Raw genomic sequence first — 18,509 nt, 5'->3', positions numbered from 1 at the left:
AAAAAGAATATTGCAACAGTTCAATGATATCTATGTGTACTAATTTTTAACCTGAGCAGAAGATATAAGCCAACCAATTGCCTTATTAGTAAAACAGCAAACAGCAAAACACACTTGCAATCTATACAAAAATACACTTTGGCAAAAGAATTCAGGAAAATACTCAATAGTTAGGAGTGCGTAAATTAAAAATCAAGTTAATTATACAAACCATTCATAGTTCACTGATCTAATATAACTTAAATATCAAATAAATGAAAAATGAAGAGAATTAATATAGAAACTTATTAAATAAAGACTCTTTAACACTTTGAAGAGATTCGGAGATGCTAGAACATAACAGGGGACTTAACTCATTCCTGATCTCTCAATGATTCCACTACACACACAAAGCCTTTGGAGGCCTCCAAGAGCAGCTATGTTTCAGTCTTACATATCAATTAAATCTATACTTATAAACTATGGAGTATAAACCATTGTTTTATCATCTAACAATTTGTTCCAATTTGCCTGATATGGTTACTGCTACAGGGTTACTCCATTTACACAGGATAATACTATTGTCATATTTGGGTGTTTTAACCTCTTTTTTCATGGTTCATAACTTTCTCAAATCTTTACCTTTCTATCATTTCCAAAGCCATAAAATAAATCATGAGTTGATCTGATTTTAATCACAAAACAGATGCTCACAAAGAGCATCATATACATGTTAAGTTCTAAACCTCATCTTAAAAAGTATACATAATTCTTAATTTAACAAATTGAGATACTGAAACACATGGAAATTGTTGTCCCTTCCCCATAAGCCTTTAGGTAGTAAACGGCCTCGCTGGGATTTGGACCAAGGTCTGTCCAATTCCATAGCCCCTGTTGCATCCAAATTAACTGCCTTCTGTTTCCAGACTCTCTTTTCCAAGCCTAAATAAATGAATAACAAAAGTCACTTTCTCTAAGGCCTCTTGATATCGTCATTCTCCATTACAGAATTCCAGCTTAGTTTTCAATCATCATTTACTCATAAATTATTCTTTCCCCAAATTGCCCTGCTTTTAAGTGTATTTATGTGGATTTTGTAGTCTCCATTATTGTCAAGCAAATCTGCATCACTAACTGATTTAACAATATGTGTTGTTTTATGTGCTCAATTCATCCATTATGATTCTCAGTCCCTTTATTTTACAGCTCTATTAAAGTATTTATCTCTTTGATACAAGTTTTCTTAACACACACTAACAAACCTCAAGGTCACCTATAATAAGCACTCCAAGAATCATTTGGGATTCAGGAATGTCATCTCTGTACAGCTGCAATTCTTGCATGCATGTACTCAGTTTACAGAGATGTGTCCATCTGTTTGCTCATTTGTGTTTATTGTGCCTTTGTTGTCTATCAGTACTAATACATGCATCCTTTGGAATTCTCCATAGAAATTGATACAGTGGCCAATCAGTGAATGCTTATGCTTTACTCGCCATTGCTACATGTACTGAAAGGTATGAGAATCAGGTCATACATACATGCAGAGGATGGTTAAGCATAGGAAAATAATGTTTTATCTTAACTACCCATGTGAAGCTAAAATGTGGTATATTAGGATACAAAGGCAATAGGGTCTCAAATATATTAGAATCTATCTACAATCAGCAAATTCTGATCACTAAAATTACACTGCATTCCTGGGGTGGGGTTGGAGGACTATAATACTCAAATTAAAAATAGCAATACCCTATAGTACCAGTGAGACATAAATATGATCATTCCAGAGTTAAAATGTGATTAAGATGGCTAACTTTTGGGATGCTTTCAACAAATGTTTATTAATTGAATAAACGTCTAAAAGACTGTTGCTTTTTAGTTTTAATGCTGTGATTCTGTCTATACAAAAATGGGATAGAATAGAGTTGAAGGCAATTTTGTTCTCTACAGATTTTCCACACATTTTATCTCAGAGTTACACTATATAAACTTAGAAATCCAAACTTAACAATTTGGTCATATACAACCCAATAAAATCCTAATGTCATGTAATAAGAAGCATATTATAAATATCATCTTTATTAATGTTGTATGATTTTCAAGGAAAATACAATATGCTGGTCTTATTGAATGCAAGTAAATTCACCAAAATATCAAGAGTATATAATTGAAAGGAATAGCTAACTTGCTTGATTTTGCTTATGATAAACAATGAAAATAATAAAAATATGAACATAGTCTTTCTTCTAAGAAACATTAAAATCCTAATAACTTGGTACTTTGCCCAACCTCTAACAAGTCTTTTCAGTTCTTTACTTTTTAGCAAAAATTGCAGTTTCCAAAGACAAAAGTCTAACTGCATATTGTTAAATCTGTTTCCTTTCAAATTCATTAAAAAATAAAAATAATTTTAACGTATGTAACTGAAAAATAGCTACTTTGCAGTTAACACAAAGCATTATTAATTTCAAACAAACTTTTTATCCCTTTCTGTTGCTAAACCATCAGCATTTTATTTTGTACTTAATTTATATTCTTTAAAGTGCTTTTTGAAATTCAGCATAATATCTTTAAAATAGTAATCATTTTTCTTTACAGTGACTAAAGCTAAAAGCTACTCAACTCTTGTACTAATTATTTTATTTTCCTCCTCAGCAAATTAGTGAGCACTAGGCACCTAGCTAGGAAAGTGTTTACAAAATCTGTCACCAAAAGATTTCATTTATTAAACAATGGTTCTAGATTGAAAGCCATCTTCTAATTGCAAACATCAACCCTCCCCCAAATTTATCTCATTTAGTTAAGACAGTGTCACAGCAATCTGTAAAGCTCAAATAAAAATTCAGTTGAAATTATCTGTAGTGTATTTATTAGCTTGGACAGTTATTAATTCATCCATTCTTACCATGTTGATAAGTCATATTAACATTTTTCTTAAAAATTGAGGATGATGACTGAGGTCTTAAAATATAACCAGTCTAACATCCCTGATAATACATTTTCTTTTTTTATTGAGATAAAGTTGACATGTAGCATTATATTAATTTTAAGTGTACAATGTAATGACTCAGTATTTGTATACACTAAGAAATGATCACTACTATAAGTTTAGTTACTGTCTATCATGATAACACAATTACAATTTTTGTCTTGTGATGAGAATTTTTGGGATCTACTCTCTTAGCAACTTTCAAATATATAAGACAGTAATAACAACAATACATTTTTTTTAGACAGGACATGCACCATGATAAGGTTGAAATAAGGGATCCACCAGTAATTGCAGTGAAACAGCTGGTAAAGGAATGATTTAAGGACTCAATCACAACTTGAACAATTTATCAGAGCAGTACACAGATTAGGAACAATAAGCCAGGCCAATAACTTTGCACTCAGCAATCAGAGATGGAGTACCTCTACTGAAGCAAAGACTTCAAGCACATCATGAAGTCAAATGTGAAAAGAGCAAGATCAGTCCTAGGCAAAAGCATGGGGTGGATGAAGGTTTCTTCGGTTTCAGCCTTCTGTACCTCATTTGTTTCTCCGGATGTTTTGCCCCAACCTTATTTCTGCTTCAGGCGACCAATCCTAAAATGTGCATTTGGTTTCCTCTAATACCCTAAGGTCCACCCTTACCCTCATTCCACTTTATCTTTTCTACCTGGAAAATTTAAGGAATATCAAAAATTACCCCCAATACCTATCAAAAAATAATCTCCTAGCCCATATCTTGCATTCTGTAATTTCAATTATCAACACATAGAAAGCAGTTCCATAACACATTTGCTCTAGAATGTTCATGCTGGGGAAAAATCTTAAAGAATATTACACTCAGGAGCGTTTGCATTTTTACAGCTCTCTAATAATTTTACCAATGTCTAAATGTTAAATTTAAGGAGATGGGGTGTTAAAAATGAGAGTGAATTTTTTAACGTTCCAGAACCATTTTGATGTTAACTATTGAGACCACCAATCATTTTTTTTTCACTTACTTATCAAAAGTTTATTCTTCTACTGAAAGTAACTGCAGTAATAAACCAAATAAAATCTACATATACACAGAGTAGGAGAGACTATTAATAACTTGTCTATCTTTTCAGACACAGCCAAATGAACATGTAAAAATAATTGTCTCTTAAAATCATATTTCTCAATATGAGGGTCAATTCCTATGTACAAATTATCCATGAGGAGTTTACGGAGGGTCTGAAACTTCTGCAGCATTATATTCCCCAGGATTCATGTTTTAAAAAGTAATCTAACATTAAGGAATTTAGAACATTTTGGTGAAGAAAAAAAGCAAGAGAAAACATCTTACTTAAGTGTTGAGTCAAGTAAGACTTAATGACTATAAATATGTAAACTGCTGGGGCCTAAATAAGGATAAACCTGCATGGAATATCCCTTACTTGCTGAAGTTTTCTTACTGGGTTGTTATTGGTTTTAGGGAAATTTGAAGTTCTAGGGTCATAGGTAAGGCTACTTATATTTAATTCTTTTCAATTGCCATAACCATTTCTTTATATCATCACTAGAAAAAGTAACTACTCTCTTGATTATTTTCAGATGTAGGACAAATTTATGAAAATGTGAGCATCAAGATACATAATGATACGCATTCCAATTTATGTGATGAAATAAGAATCTGTGAGTCCATGGAGATATTAATTAATTAATGGAAAAATGCTACTTTACAGCAAAATATTAACTAATGAATATGATTGATGAAGTTAGGAAATCATCTATGGTGGTCAAAACTAATAGGTAAACATTTGATCCAGAAAGTAGCAGGCTGAAATTAAAATAGATAGATATTCCTTTTTAAATATGGGATAATCAGTGCCTAGCACTCTTTTACAGAAACTCTTTGTGAAATTAGTTATGAGAGTTTATAAGTATTTGTACTCACTACTCAGATCAATATTTAGAAAATTTTATAGCATTTTTTTAAGTCTGGCATGATTTGTCAAGTGTTTAAAATTAGACAGCATTACAGTACTAAAAAAACTAAGGAGAGAAAACAATATCTACAAAATATAGGGATATGTTTAAAGACTTACAAAGATAAGTAAACAACATGCTAGTCATCAATATAGATTAATTTGATATCTTTTGTACAAACAGTACAAAACAAGTAGGAAAAATGTCTCCACACCTCTATTTATCATTGGCTATGATCACTGATTCTACAACCTCTCAGTGGATTCATTAGAATTCCTACTTTTAAGAAAGAGGAGGAGAGAGTGTGTTGAATAATTTTACACTGCTTTATTTCTCTGATTTTCTTTATGGAAGCAAGAGACAGTATATCTAGCCTTCTGGTCTGCTTAGGTGGAGAAGAGGTAAAGTCAGACTACAGTCTGTTAATGTTCTACTAGAACATTTCCCAGAAAATTCAACAATTGAAGTACAATAAAATGTACACATCATTAAGTCATTTACAGAACTAGAAAGGTACTCACTCCAATTTAACTTTATATTCGTAAAATTTCTTTTCTAAAATTACGTATATAAACAAACCCTGGCAAATTAATACTGAAGAGCAAATTAAATTGAAGGGTGGAATGGATTCCTTACACCTCATCTAAAATATCTATCTTATGATTGCTAGTTTGCTATTCAAGTAAAATTTCCTTAGGCTCTACCAATATCTTTTCATTTAAAAATATTATATTGCGGTGATAAATTAAAAGAGCAGACATTTTTTTTTTCTTTTGGTTCAAATAGTGTTCCAGAGAAATAATCTATATGAAAAGAATGTCTTGAGCCCACTTTACCATGAATAAACTTTGTGAGAAGTGTCCTATGAATATTTAAGTCCCCTGGGCTTCCCTGGTGGCGCAGTCGTTGAGAGTCCGCCTGCCGATTCAGGGGACACGGGTTCATGCCTCGGTCTGGGAAGATTCCACATGCCGCGGAGAGGCTGGGCCCGTGAGCCATGGCTGCTGAGCCTGCGCGTCCGGAGCCTGTGCTCCACACAGGAGAGGCCACAACAGTGAGAGGCCCGCGTATGCAAATATATATATATATATTTATATTTAAGTCCCCTAAATTATTAAGTCAGCTATTATTGTCAGATACTAAAACAAAAACTGCTGAATGCTGTCAAATCGGTGCCATCAGCTTGAAGGATAAAAATTAACTTTTGTAAGATATATATATATATATATATATATATATATATATATATATATATACACACACACACACACAGTAAGATACCTAGTTTACATTGTCAGGAAGCTGATTATGTATTAACTGAAATACATTTTCATTTCATAAAGAGTAGATCAGAAACATCCTTTGATATTAAGATATTAATGAGATTATTCTATATTTGCCTTTATCAAAATTGCTTTGCTATATAACTGAATAAGGAAAGGATGTAGCGCCCTCAAAAATGGTGCATTTGTTTCTTAAAATCCAATTCCCTTTCAATAAAATGTCAGTAAATTCTGAGAGTAAAGTTGATTGGGAAGATCTTGGTGTTTACTTCTCAAAACAATCCCCCTTTTGTTATTCTCTTGGGACAGTCTAATACTGTCACAGGTGGTGTGCTTCAGAGACTAAACAGGTCTCTTCAGGGGGAAAAGTTGACTTTGAAAAGCAGTCTCCTACCTCAACTACCTCAACTACCTCTCCTAAACTGGTGGTTCTTTTTCTCTCTTTTGAAAAGAAAAAAATTAAAAAACATGATTAAAATAGTAATATATTAAGATGGTAATATAAAATAGGTATTATATATAACATGTAGGCAAGAAATAGATTTTTCAAAGAGAGATAAATGTTCTCTTAGAGGTACACTTTATTCTATCAAAGAGTTAAAAGTTGTTTTTAATTCCGCAGACAACGTGGAGATGAAGCCAGAATGCTGTTAATTTGAACCATGTTTGATTTCTTGGTCTATTCCAAGTAAACCCTTCCAAGCTTCACAAGGGCCCTTCGTTTTCCTGGGAGGGAGCCAATGGCTTATATATTATATTCTTGGTGACATTTTACCTCTTCTTTCATTATTGCTAATATTGACTTCTTTCTACTTAGTAAGATGGAAAAGAGTTCATTCCCCTTAGACTTACAAACCCAAAGGATACTCTTAATATTTCAATTGTTTTCCAGCCACTTACATTAAATAATTGATCAGGGATTGCCTGGAGCTGGGTTAGAGTAGAGCTGATTGGCACCTCAGTGTCCTACTCTGTTAATTACAAACTTTGTTCTCTGAACAGACATTGAACTAGACATTTCAACTCTCTTCAGGTAGGATAGGCTCAATGCAGCCCTCCTTCTTTAGTGTCAGTTGTCATTCCTCCTTGTGATTCAGGTCTTTTGATCCTAGTCAGATAGCCATCATTCATTCTTGTACTTCAATTATTTTAATCCCTGTGTTACAAAACCCATCAAAGAACGCCACAGTTCTCTTCATTCTCTCACCCAAGAGGTCTCTGATCAAAGAGATCAGTCATTCCAGAATTCCAGAGTTTCTCAAGTGGCCATGCAACTGAAGAAACCTCAGGACTTTTAATATTCTAAATATATGTGCATTGCTTAGATATTCTAGTAGCCCACAGCTCTTCCACGTTGACAAGTAAAGCAATGTCCAAACTTAGTATTATTTTTCCATTTTACTTGTGGTCTTTAAAACTTTGTAGACAAATTTAAGTTCTTAAACCCTTATTATTATTGCTATGATCTAGATCTACTTGGATATAAATGCAAATAACAAAACAATTCTCAGAGTTATATTATTTTCTCAAATTTTCCTCTTTATTAACAGAAGAAAATTAGAAAAATGTCAAGAGAATTTTGATTTTCTTAGCAGAAAACTGAAATAAATATCTCAACATATGTTCTGTGAAATTAAATTTAAAACTGTAAATTCCAATTTTAGTCAGCAAATGTAAGAAGTTACCATTGTGCATTTACCTATTGCCTGAGAGGTTTGATTGGAAGAGTTACACACCAAGAATTTGTCCCCAGGTCATGGAACAACAATAAAGCCCACCATGAATGTTGATCCGCTCTGACCTGAAGGCAATGAAATTTGTTTTGCCCACACCAGAAGCTCAATCTCCTCTGCTTTCTGGTGTTTCTCCCAGGAATAGCCACCTTAGTGGTCCACCTTAGAGACTTTTATTTCAACCCTACCTGAAGAAATTCTTTCTGTATTGAATCTAAGACTCTCCACTACAATCTTATTTGGGGGCATCTTGCTCACTCAGTATTCCAGAGAAGGCAAAACAGATTGCACATACTGGTGTTGGTCAGTTGAAATAAATTTCATGAGAGATTATTCCTTACAAGTAAGAAAACGATATGCAGTGAAGTTGAGAAGTATAAAACAACTCTGGAAATGGCTAATCCCAATGCTTCCAATCAGATGAATGGATCAGTGTGACAGGGAATTGAGCTGGCTGTCAATACACAGGACTTGGGTAACTGCAGCAGGCAAGACCTGGAGAGTCTAAGACTACCAAGTTGGTATGGAAAAACCTCCCAAAGAAGAGGAGTTATAAGAGTAATTCAGGAAGAATGGGTCCAAGGAAGAAGGAGGAACAAGGCACAGCACATGGTTATATTTAAGAGTGGAAACCAAGGCAGAAACCCAGTGCTTTGAACATGTTCAAAAGACAAGTTGTATTAGCAAAACAGTTAACTATGGATAACTGATACTACAACTAATAGAGGCTTAAACAAAGAAAAGTTTCTTTTTCTCACATAAAAATAGAGGTGGGCAGTTGCTGGAATTACTTTGTCTGTTCATTGAAACTACCTTGACCCCAGTATATTTTCATTCTGTTCTGCCATCTTGTATTGGCTCTTATTCACATACATGTTTCCCAGTGGTTGCAAGATGACACAGAAGCTCCAGACAACATGTCTATATTCAAAGCCAGATAAGTGGGGTAGGTACTGTACCAGCTTCATATGTCACTTTGGAATGCAAAACCTTTCCCAGAAAACATGAGCAGAAATCCATTTATATCTCATTGGACAGAATTTTCACATGGCCAATTACTAGTTGTAAGGAAAACTGGGAAGTTAACAGATTCTGCTTTGCTATGTGTTTCTGTTACATAAAATAGCTAATACATTTTTGGTAAATAAGGTAATAATGTCATTGCAAAGCAATAAATATGTTGTTACATGTGGAACCCTTCCTATGCAAAGGGAGCTAGAACAGAAGCAATAAATATGTCTGGTATGGATTGAAAAACGCAACTTTTAACATTCTAACATTTATGAGACCAATGGATTTTATAACTGTGTGGACCAGGCAGAATCGTTACAAATTGCCATTGTCTATGTATGTGCATGCAAACTAGGTCATAATAGTATATATTGCCATACATTCAAATGAATTGTATACTGTTGGTACTATAGGCCAAGCAATACAACTGAAGGCAAGACAAAGTGCAAAATTCATCAAAATCAATGAAAGACATTTCAAAACAACCAAGGGCTGGTATGACTGATATCAACCAATCATGTAAAAGGATCATTAAGAGAGAAAACATCAGTTTGTCGGAAATTTAATGCTGATTTTGAACAGAAGCTGTTTAATGCCTAGTGATACATGATTCAGTGAAGATAAAATAAAGCTATAAATTAGTCAAATAAAAAAATAACAGCCTCAGAAGTTGTAAGTTAGTAACTTGGAAGAAAACTTCAAAGTGCTTTTAAGAAAAGTTACAGTGCTTTTAATGGCATATGTTATAAAACCATGTGCAAAAATACAGAGGACACTGGTAAGCTGAAATGTGATACAAAAGAGTTGGCCTCCAAATGTGAGCAAGTTTTAGGAATATTTACCAATTTTCTTTACTTGTAACTTTTGGCTTTAGATATGCACAAGAGTGATATATTTTTTAAAATTTTGTGACCAAATAAGTCTAAGAGAACTCCTTCAATGAGTAAACAACAAAATTCTACTTTGAAAATAAAACATGTGTCATTGCTTAATTAGCATGTATCACTATTATTAGTGCATAAAATAATGGAGTACCTTGTCTTACAATCAAGGCATCTTAATGAATTTGATATAGTCAGCAGGAAAGAGACGAGAAAAAAATCTTCATATTGGCAACTGCACTAGAATCAGGAACCATCTCTGAATAATTTTGAAAAAGTTTAAAATGGGCTACTCAGCAGATGGATCCTCTCCAGAGAAGTTCGCCCAAACCATGACTTAATCTCGGCTCCTGGCAGCTGCATCACCTTCCTTCGTTTGAAAATGGCGGCCCCACTAGCTCAGAGCTTCGTCTCCATTTTCATTGACTCAGTATCTCCTACTTCTGCTCTGGCTGGGGTGTTGACAACATCTCCTCGGCTGCTTTTGTGAATTTTTAATATTCCCCATGGTTGCCTCTGTTTGCTTCTGGTTTTCAGAAAACATTTGTGACTATTGGCCTTGGACATACAATCTTGATAAATTTCCTTATTGTTTCTCATAATTTACTTATGAATTATTTTGGAATTTCTGTGTATACAATCATTTAATCTCTATTAATGAAAGTTTTATTTCTTCCATCCCAATCCTTGGTTATGGTTGTTTCTTAATTACTGTACTAAATAAGACAGAACAGAGTTATAGTTAAAAACAGTGAAAGTGTGTATCATTGCCATGTTCCTAAACTCAGTGAGATAATTCATTATTTCATCATCTGTAAAGTTTTATTTGCACATTAGTTTTCAAATATTTGATTTCTTCAATAGTTAAGGAACATTAATTTTTCTATACTTATGTCTATAAATTTATTTATTTCATCAAAATATTCAAGTTTACAAAACAGAGGTGTTCAAAATACCTTCCTTCTCTTTTTAGTGTGTTTGCAATATATTTTCATTCCTAATATTGGTCACTTGTTCCTTTGTTTTTTTTTTTTTTTCCTTTGTCAGTCTCACTGTAAGTGTGTCAATATCTTTAGCTTTAAGGAACAAATTTTACCTTTGTTTATTCTTTCTGCTGCAAGAACGCCTTTTGAATTCTTTAATTTCTGTTCTTTTATCATTTCCTTCCTCTGCTTTCCTTAGACTTGTTTCCTTGTTCATTTTTCTAAATTCTTTAAATGGATGCTCAACTAATCACTTTTAGCTTCTTCTCTAATATGTGCTTTTAAGTCTATAAATTCCCCCTCTAAACTTGGTTTTAACTACATCCTATAAGACAAATGAGGAAGTAGAGAAGGAGGGCATTGCCTCCAACATTCCTTGAAGACTTTTTTTTTTTTTTTACATTAAGATCTGCAATGGCCTCCATCTCCCACCTATATTAACTTCTCTTTAAATTTATTTGACCTCCACAGTTTGGGACGTATTTGGCCCCCAAAATGCATTGACTTTTTGGGTGCTGTGATGCTAGTGTTTCGGTTTTCTACACACTTCACTAACTGTCCCACAATCGTTCCAGCTGAAAGTTTAGGAATTATCTTTGTTCACTCTTAACTGTGCCCATCTCAAAGTGTGCATGCTCTCACATGCGTGTGCATCAGCATGTGCACATACACACATGCCCAGCCATATAATACACTGACAAATCCTATCAATTCAACCTCAAAGACATATTCAGAGCCCATGTATATACTCTCTCATTTCCACAAATATCATATTCAAGCCATTATTGCCTATTGAGTGAACCATTAAAAGACCCTCTTAACTGGTTTCTATGTTCCATTGCTTGCTTCACTATAATCCACCTGTCAAAGGAGCAGAGTGATTTTTAAAATACAATAACTTCATTCAAAACATATCATCATTCCATTTAGAACTCTTCAAGGAATTCCCATTGCACCAGAACAAAAACTAAATTTCTTCACTTGGTTGGTCCACCCTATGCAGCCTGGACCCTGCCTACCAGTCTAGCTCATCTTGCTCCATGGTTCTGTCTCTCTCACTGTGCTCCAGCCTCTACTATTCCTTAAACACAACCAGTTTGTTTTTGCTTTAGTGCTTGGCCTTAGCTGTTTTCTCTACCTGGAATGCTCTTACCTGAGGTCTTTGCAGGGCTGGTTCCTTCTCTTCTTTTAGATTTTATTTTTGCCACCTAATTTAACCACACAGTCACTTTATCACATTAATCAATCATAATTTTGTGAAAAAATTTTATACCTATCTTTTATTATATACTTGTTTTTCTGTATCTTTCAGAATTTAAGCATAATAAAGATGTTGTTTATCATTGTTCACTACTTTTTCACCAGCATCTAGAAGTACCTGTCACCTGCCATTTTCAAAATGGGACTGAAGTAGTTTTGTTGATTAGCATAATAATAGGAAAGCTGTGTAGTCTCAACTGTCGTTATTAACATTCTAGAATAAAATTGGACACCAAAGCATCCTCAGTCTCTTATAGTCTTCCCAGTAGAAGGAAAAAGGTGAGCTGTAGGTTCTATGGAATCAATAGGCAAGTCAATGTTTCTGCAGAACATTCATAGTTGTGTGCATGAGTGTGTGTGAGTTTTTCTTTTCTGTCATTACTTGACCCTGCTGCACATGAAATGGATCTATCAGTATACCTGCAACAATATTGCTGGTACTTCAATAAATATAAACAAGACAAATTAAATCAGGTGAAAACTTAATCCAAAATATAGAATTTATCCAGCATCCTGAAGGCTTAGCACTTTGTGGGAGCTCAATAAACATTAAATCAAGGTCACAAGATTGAAGGCTTGTTGAATCATAGGGAAAAACTAATTTCAAAGTCCTAGGCTACCTATAAAGGATCCCCTGCTTCCAGGCTCTGAATTTCTATTTTAAGGTAGGCTTTAACAGATAATGCTTACAGCAGCCTGCATAGGGAGAGATATTATTTGTGAGGCGAAGAAGAATAAAACATTATAGAATATAATGAATGAAACTCTTGCACTGTGACTGGGAGCAAATAAATAGAGCAGATTGATGACTCTAGGAATGAATAAGTCATCAGATCAATGGTGAATAATTTTCTTTACTCTCTAATTGTAAAAATGATTTGAAAACTAATCAAATTTTAAGCCAAGTTCCAATAATTTAATAGGTGAATTGAGACTTATGTGGGCTAGAATTTTTGGAAGCAAAACCAATGAGCACAGATTAGCTCAGGATAATATTACTCCACTCATTTCTGGAGCTTTCCTTGGAAAATCTAAGTTTACTTAACAAACCTAGTTTTCATAATTACTATTTTTATGTGTAAAGGTGATTGAAACACATTGAAGTTGTTTTTGAAGTTTGAAGTTGTTTCTAGGCAATTTCCATAATGATCTTGAATAAGACCAGGTTCCTGTTAAAGACTGGGTAGCTAATGATCTGGTGTAAACCAGTCATTCAGCTGATGTGTGACATGTCATTTAACCTCTCTGGTTCTTGGTTCCATCACTAATAAAATGGAAATGGTAACACTGATGTCAAAAAGTCTCTGTTCAGAATAAGGAAGAAACTATATGAAGAAGAAACAACAGGACAGAAGCATTGAATAAATGATTGTTGAATCTGAGAGAACTGGTGGTTCTCTAGATGGAACAGAATGGGCCAAGGAAGCTTTTGGCTGCTCTGTTGGCTGGCTGCAGATTGCTGGGGTATATGAGCAAAGAGCGTTGGGTTATTTGGTACTCCCTGCCAGCCCCCATCCATGAATAAAAGGAAGATCTTGGAGAGACTCTGAGATAGCTTTGGAGGCTTGAGTCAAATAGGGACTCCTAACACACTCAGGCATGTTTTACAGCTTCCCTGGGATGTCACACCATATTCAATTTCCTAGGACAGAAAGATCTTTGATAGATGAACCAATTCTGCACCATCCACAGATGCAGATTACTTGAACAATTCATTAATCCCCATGACATTTTTGCCTGTTGAAATTGTTCAAGGCCTGGCTCAGACATTGATTCTCCTAAGCATTTGCTGATACCAGTCAAAGGTATGATTTTCCACCACTGAAAATCATGTTGCATTCTGTATCTCTTCATAAAAATATCTCAACCTAACTTATGTTATATTATGTGTATATCTGTCTTACTGCCTGTATTAATCAACTATCACCATTCTAGTGCTGCATAAAAAACAACTCTAAGTCTCAATGGCTTAAACCATAACCACTGATTTTTCTCTCATGTGTGTTTTCATCATTCTTCTATGACCAGTAGTACAACAAGACAAGACAAACCACACAAACACATCTGAAGCTTCTGCTGTATCCTGCCCACTGACATTCCAGTGGCCAAAGCAGGTCACAAGGTCAAGTACAGTCAATAGGGCTGTGGTATATATTTCACATATACTAGTGGGAGGCATGAACATGGCACAGACAAAGGAATGAAAAATCAAGAACATCATCCAGTACCATATTACTCATAGGGTAGAGGGAGCTCTATTTTTCTAAATATGTGTTGTTCACTTACATAGTCTAAAAGCCTAAGTAAGTACTTTGAAAGCACTTGCTAACTCAATCAGTTCACAGGTGAATACTGAAAACTCAAAGTAATCCTATTCCTAGCACAATGTCTGGCATACAGGAGACATACAAGCAACATTTACTGAAGTAATTTCTTCAATAAAGAGGAGTTGAGAACTTCCTTACACAATTACTTAATGGATATCAGACACTGAGAGGGGATTCTCTACACACTTTGTGTCCTCCCTGAAGCCACAGATTTGATCTGAAAAGCCTGTCAAGAACCCTTCAATGACCCCATACTGTAGGCTCTGAGAACCAGGCAATGTCTGGAGTGATTAAAAAGGATTATCACCCTCATGGTCTCTTAAACACACCAAAGTTCAGTCATTTCTTCTGTAATTTATCACACAAAGCAGCACATTACATCAACAAGAGAGACAAAAGTTGAGCTCTGCCTTTCCTTAGATGGACCTTAACACCAAGCCAGATATGGTCCTCTAGATGCCACTTCTCTTTCACTTTTCTCATTTTTGTTTTGAAATTTCCTTTAAGCATGAAAGTCTACAATATCTGAAGAGGTGAATTCATTTGGTGAATCAAAAAGAAACTGTTGATTCTTTACTTGCTGACTGTATCCATGGAAAAATAAGTTTCACTAAATTTCTCAGATGATTTAGATTACTCACTCTGAGCCAATATCAACACAATATAAAACTTATTGCTCTGTCTCTTGCCTACATAGTAACAATGAAATTTCAACTATAAAGATGCCTCAAGGCCCAGTGATTGTTTAATTGTCTCCTGGAAAATAATTTCCAAATGTGACAAGGGCGTCAATCATCCTCTCAAGCCTACTAAATTTATTTGTTCCTTCACCTTGTCTGCACTCTCTCTTGTTTACTACCCTGCAGGAGGAGATCAAGGTTTTGTGGAGCCTAAGGTTTATATAATTAGGGAGAAGACTCTTTAAAGAAAAAACTGCAAATTACAAATACAACTTTAGCTTAAAAAAAAAAAAAGCCTTCAAGTGAAGAGCCCTAAAAATTTAAGCTACATTAACTTCAGGATTAATCCACGTGTGCTCCCATTATAACTAGGGTTGCCAGATAAAATATAGGATGTCCATTTAAATTTAAATTTCAGATAAACAACAAATAATATTTTATTATGCATGTACAGTCTTTGTGATATATTTATACTAAAAATTATTCTTTGTTTATATGAAGTTCATATTTAACTGTACATCCTGTATTTTTATTAACTAAATCTGGCAACTCTACTTAAAAGATGAAGAGTAAAGATAAACACCTAAGTCACCAAAAGAAACCCATCAATACCCACATGGATCTCCCTAGGCCTTCTCTGACCTCCCTAAATAATTAGCCCCATGATCTTTGTGTTTAATAAATATTTTAGAATTGATTTTTTTTGCTGATCCTTGGGAAAATAGTATGAATTCCAAATTAATCCCCACATTTAAAAAAGTCTATATGGAAGGGATATAGCATGAATAAATGCTTCTCATTTAAAGATAAACTTGGTATCAGAGACTATGATGATTTGAAATAAATGCCAACTGATTGTCACATTGAAGAAAAGTTAACTTTATCACATTCAAATTCCCCCAGTAATGTATTCTAGCTTCTCATGACCTTTACAGTCAAGAAGAAGGATCTAACAGTGTTCAAGTCTAGACAGCCATATATTAACGAGTGATATTTTCCATCCAGCTTAAGGAAAGGACAAGAGGGTTAAACATAAGAAGGAGGGTTTAGGTAGAAATTCTATTGGCATCTAGTGGGTAGAGGTCACAGATGCTCCTAAATATCTACAATGCACAGAACAACAACAAAGAATCATCTGATCCAAAATGTCAATATAGTTCCAAAGTTGAGAAACCCTGCCTAGCACTTTCAAAAAACAACCTCAACTAGCTGCTAGTACTGAGTATTCAAAACAAATCTTTACCTATGTAGCTAAGCCTGAAAACAATTCTACGAGGTAGACATTATTATAATTGTATTACACATGTGGAGACACCTAATTAGCTAAGCTGTGATTTGCCCATAGGCACATGACTAGTAAGAATGAGACCCAGGATTTATGTCATCCGTGTGGCCCTCACGATGCCACCTCACCCTCCACTAGAAGCCATAAATTCTTCTATGTTCACAGTCAGCTAAATCTCATTTGCCTTCTGTACACAGGAACTATCTTTGTCAAATTCTTTCCTAGAATAGCATTATATCTTGCTTCTGCTTATTGAGAGTCTTATTACACACACTCACCTATTTGGGAAGAATGTATGTTTATGGGTAGGCAATTAGAGAAAACATCCAGAGAAAACTGTAGAAACAGTCTAGTTCCTCAGTAATCATTAAAAAATGGCAGTAGAGTCTACCAATTTCCATATATTCCTCAACTGTGGTGAGTGTGTACCTGTGGCTAGGGAAAAAAAAGGTAAAATATTTTCTGCCTTTAATTGTTCCACACTTACAGCAATCCACTGAGAAAAGGTAGGATTTCTTTTATATCTAATTAAGATATGCCTTAAAAATGCAGACAGAAGTTTAAAACTGAAGTTCAAAAAAATATATAAGGCAAATATTACAAAATACTTTTATATACTTTTTTATTTTAATGTAGGCAATGGAAATATGATGTCACTCTTCCTTCTATCCTTGATAAGGTTGAAATTTTTTGTAATAAAAATTAAAACAAAATATAAAGCTTATGAATTGGAAATACATGTTTTTCCCCTAGAAGTAATTTTTCTTTAAAATATTTTCACTACTAACATAGTTCAATGTAATTTACTCCAAAATACTTTTCTCATATGTAATTCTTAAAATTCATTAGATCTCAACCTTTAAAAGACAATCAGAATTCCAATTAAACCCTCATTGCAGTCAAAGCATAAAATCTGTCATTTTTACTTTCAAGCTTTACTAACCATGCTAACTTTGAGTAAAGTATTAAATTCATATTTGATTTATTATCAGATGCAGGGTGCTTCAATTTCATTTTAGATCCCTCACATTTAAATAACATTTAACAGAGCTGAAATCTATTGCTTAGTTTGACAAGTGTTGGCGTAGCAAATAAATGAGACAACTGCCATTTTTACATGTATGAATTATTTGGCAGTATTATGAGCCAGTCCTACCCTGAAACTATAGTTAATTACTGAGCTAGTTGTAAGTAAAATAAACTACTCTTGCAGTGAGTTTGAAGGAGAGGTATTAAAAAAAAAAAACTCCTACTTTCCAGTCTTTCTTAAACCTTTCTAAATCTTATATTTTCTTGAAAAAGGAAATATGGCCAAAAAATATTGAAAGAACCAGACACCTTCATTACTATTTCATCACTGTAGGCTTGTCCAGATGGCAGCAAAGTGTCTGTAGTTGATTCCCTGCCTCACACAGGTGAGACAGAAACTAAGTTTTCACAGCTTCTTGAAATGCACACTAGCAGAGAAATAACTATTAGCAGCCATATGCTACATGAACTTGATTGCTTCCCAATATCAAAGAGCAAATGGAGCCTCACTCCAGTAGAGTGCCAAAACTACTGTGTCAGCATTAGGGAGCTATGATTCCATTGTTAATATTGAAGAGGTGGTTTGAAAAAATAATTCATGCACATAATAACTATCATTTCTTGAGAGCTCAGTATGCTAAACCCTTTATGTACAGTAATTCCTGTAATCCTCATCACTATTTGTGATGGTTAATTTTATGTCAACTTGACTGGACCACAGGATGCCCAGATATTTGGTCACATGTAATTGTAGATATTTCTGTGAGGATGTGTTTGGATACTAGCATTTAAATTGGTAGACTGAGTAAAGCAAATTGCCCTCCCCAATGTGGGTGGGCCCCAACCAATCAGTTGAAGGACTAAATAGAGCAAAAAGACTGACTTTTCCCCAAGTAAGAGAGAATTACTCTTGCCTGACTACCTTCAAATTGGGACATTAACTTTTTCCTGATTTCAGATAAAAACTGAAACATTGGCTCTTCCTGGGTTTTGAACCTGTCAGCTTTTAGACTGGAACTACACTATTGACTCTTCTCGATCTCTAGCTTGCTGACTGCTGATCTAGAGACTTGTCAGCTTCCATAATCACATGAGCTAGTTCCTTATAATAAATTAT

The sequence above is a fragment of the Tursiops truncatus genome, chromosome 18 (genome assembly GCF_011762595.2).
Source record: "Tursiops truncatus isolate mTurTru1 chromosome 18, mTurTru1.mat.Y, whole genome shotgun sequence".
Taxonomy (NCBI): Eukaryota; Metazoa; Chordata; class Mammalia; order Artiodactyla; family Delphinidae; genus Tursiops; species Tursiops truncatus.
The sequence above is the reverse complement of the archived record's forward strand: the minus strand, read 5'-3'. Positions refer to the sequence as shown.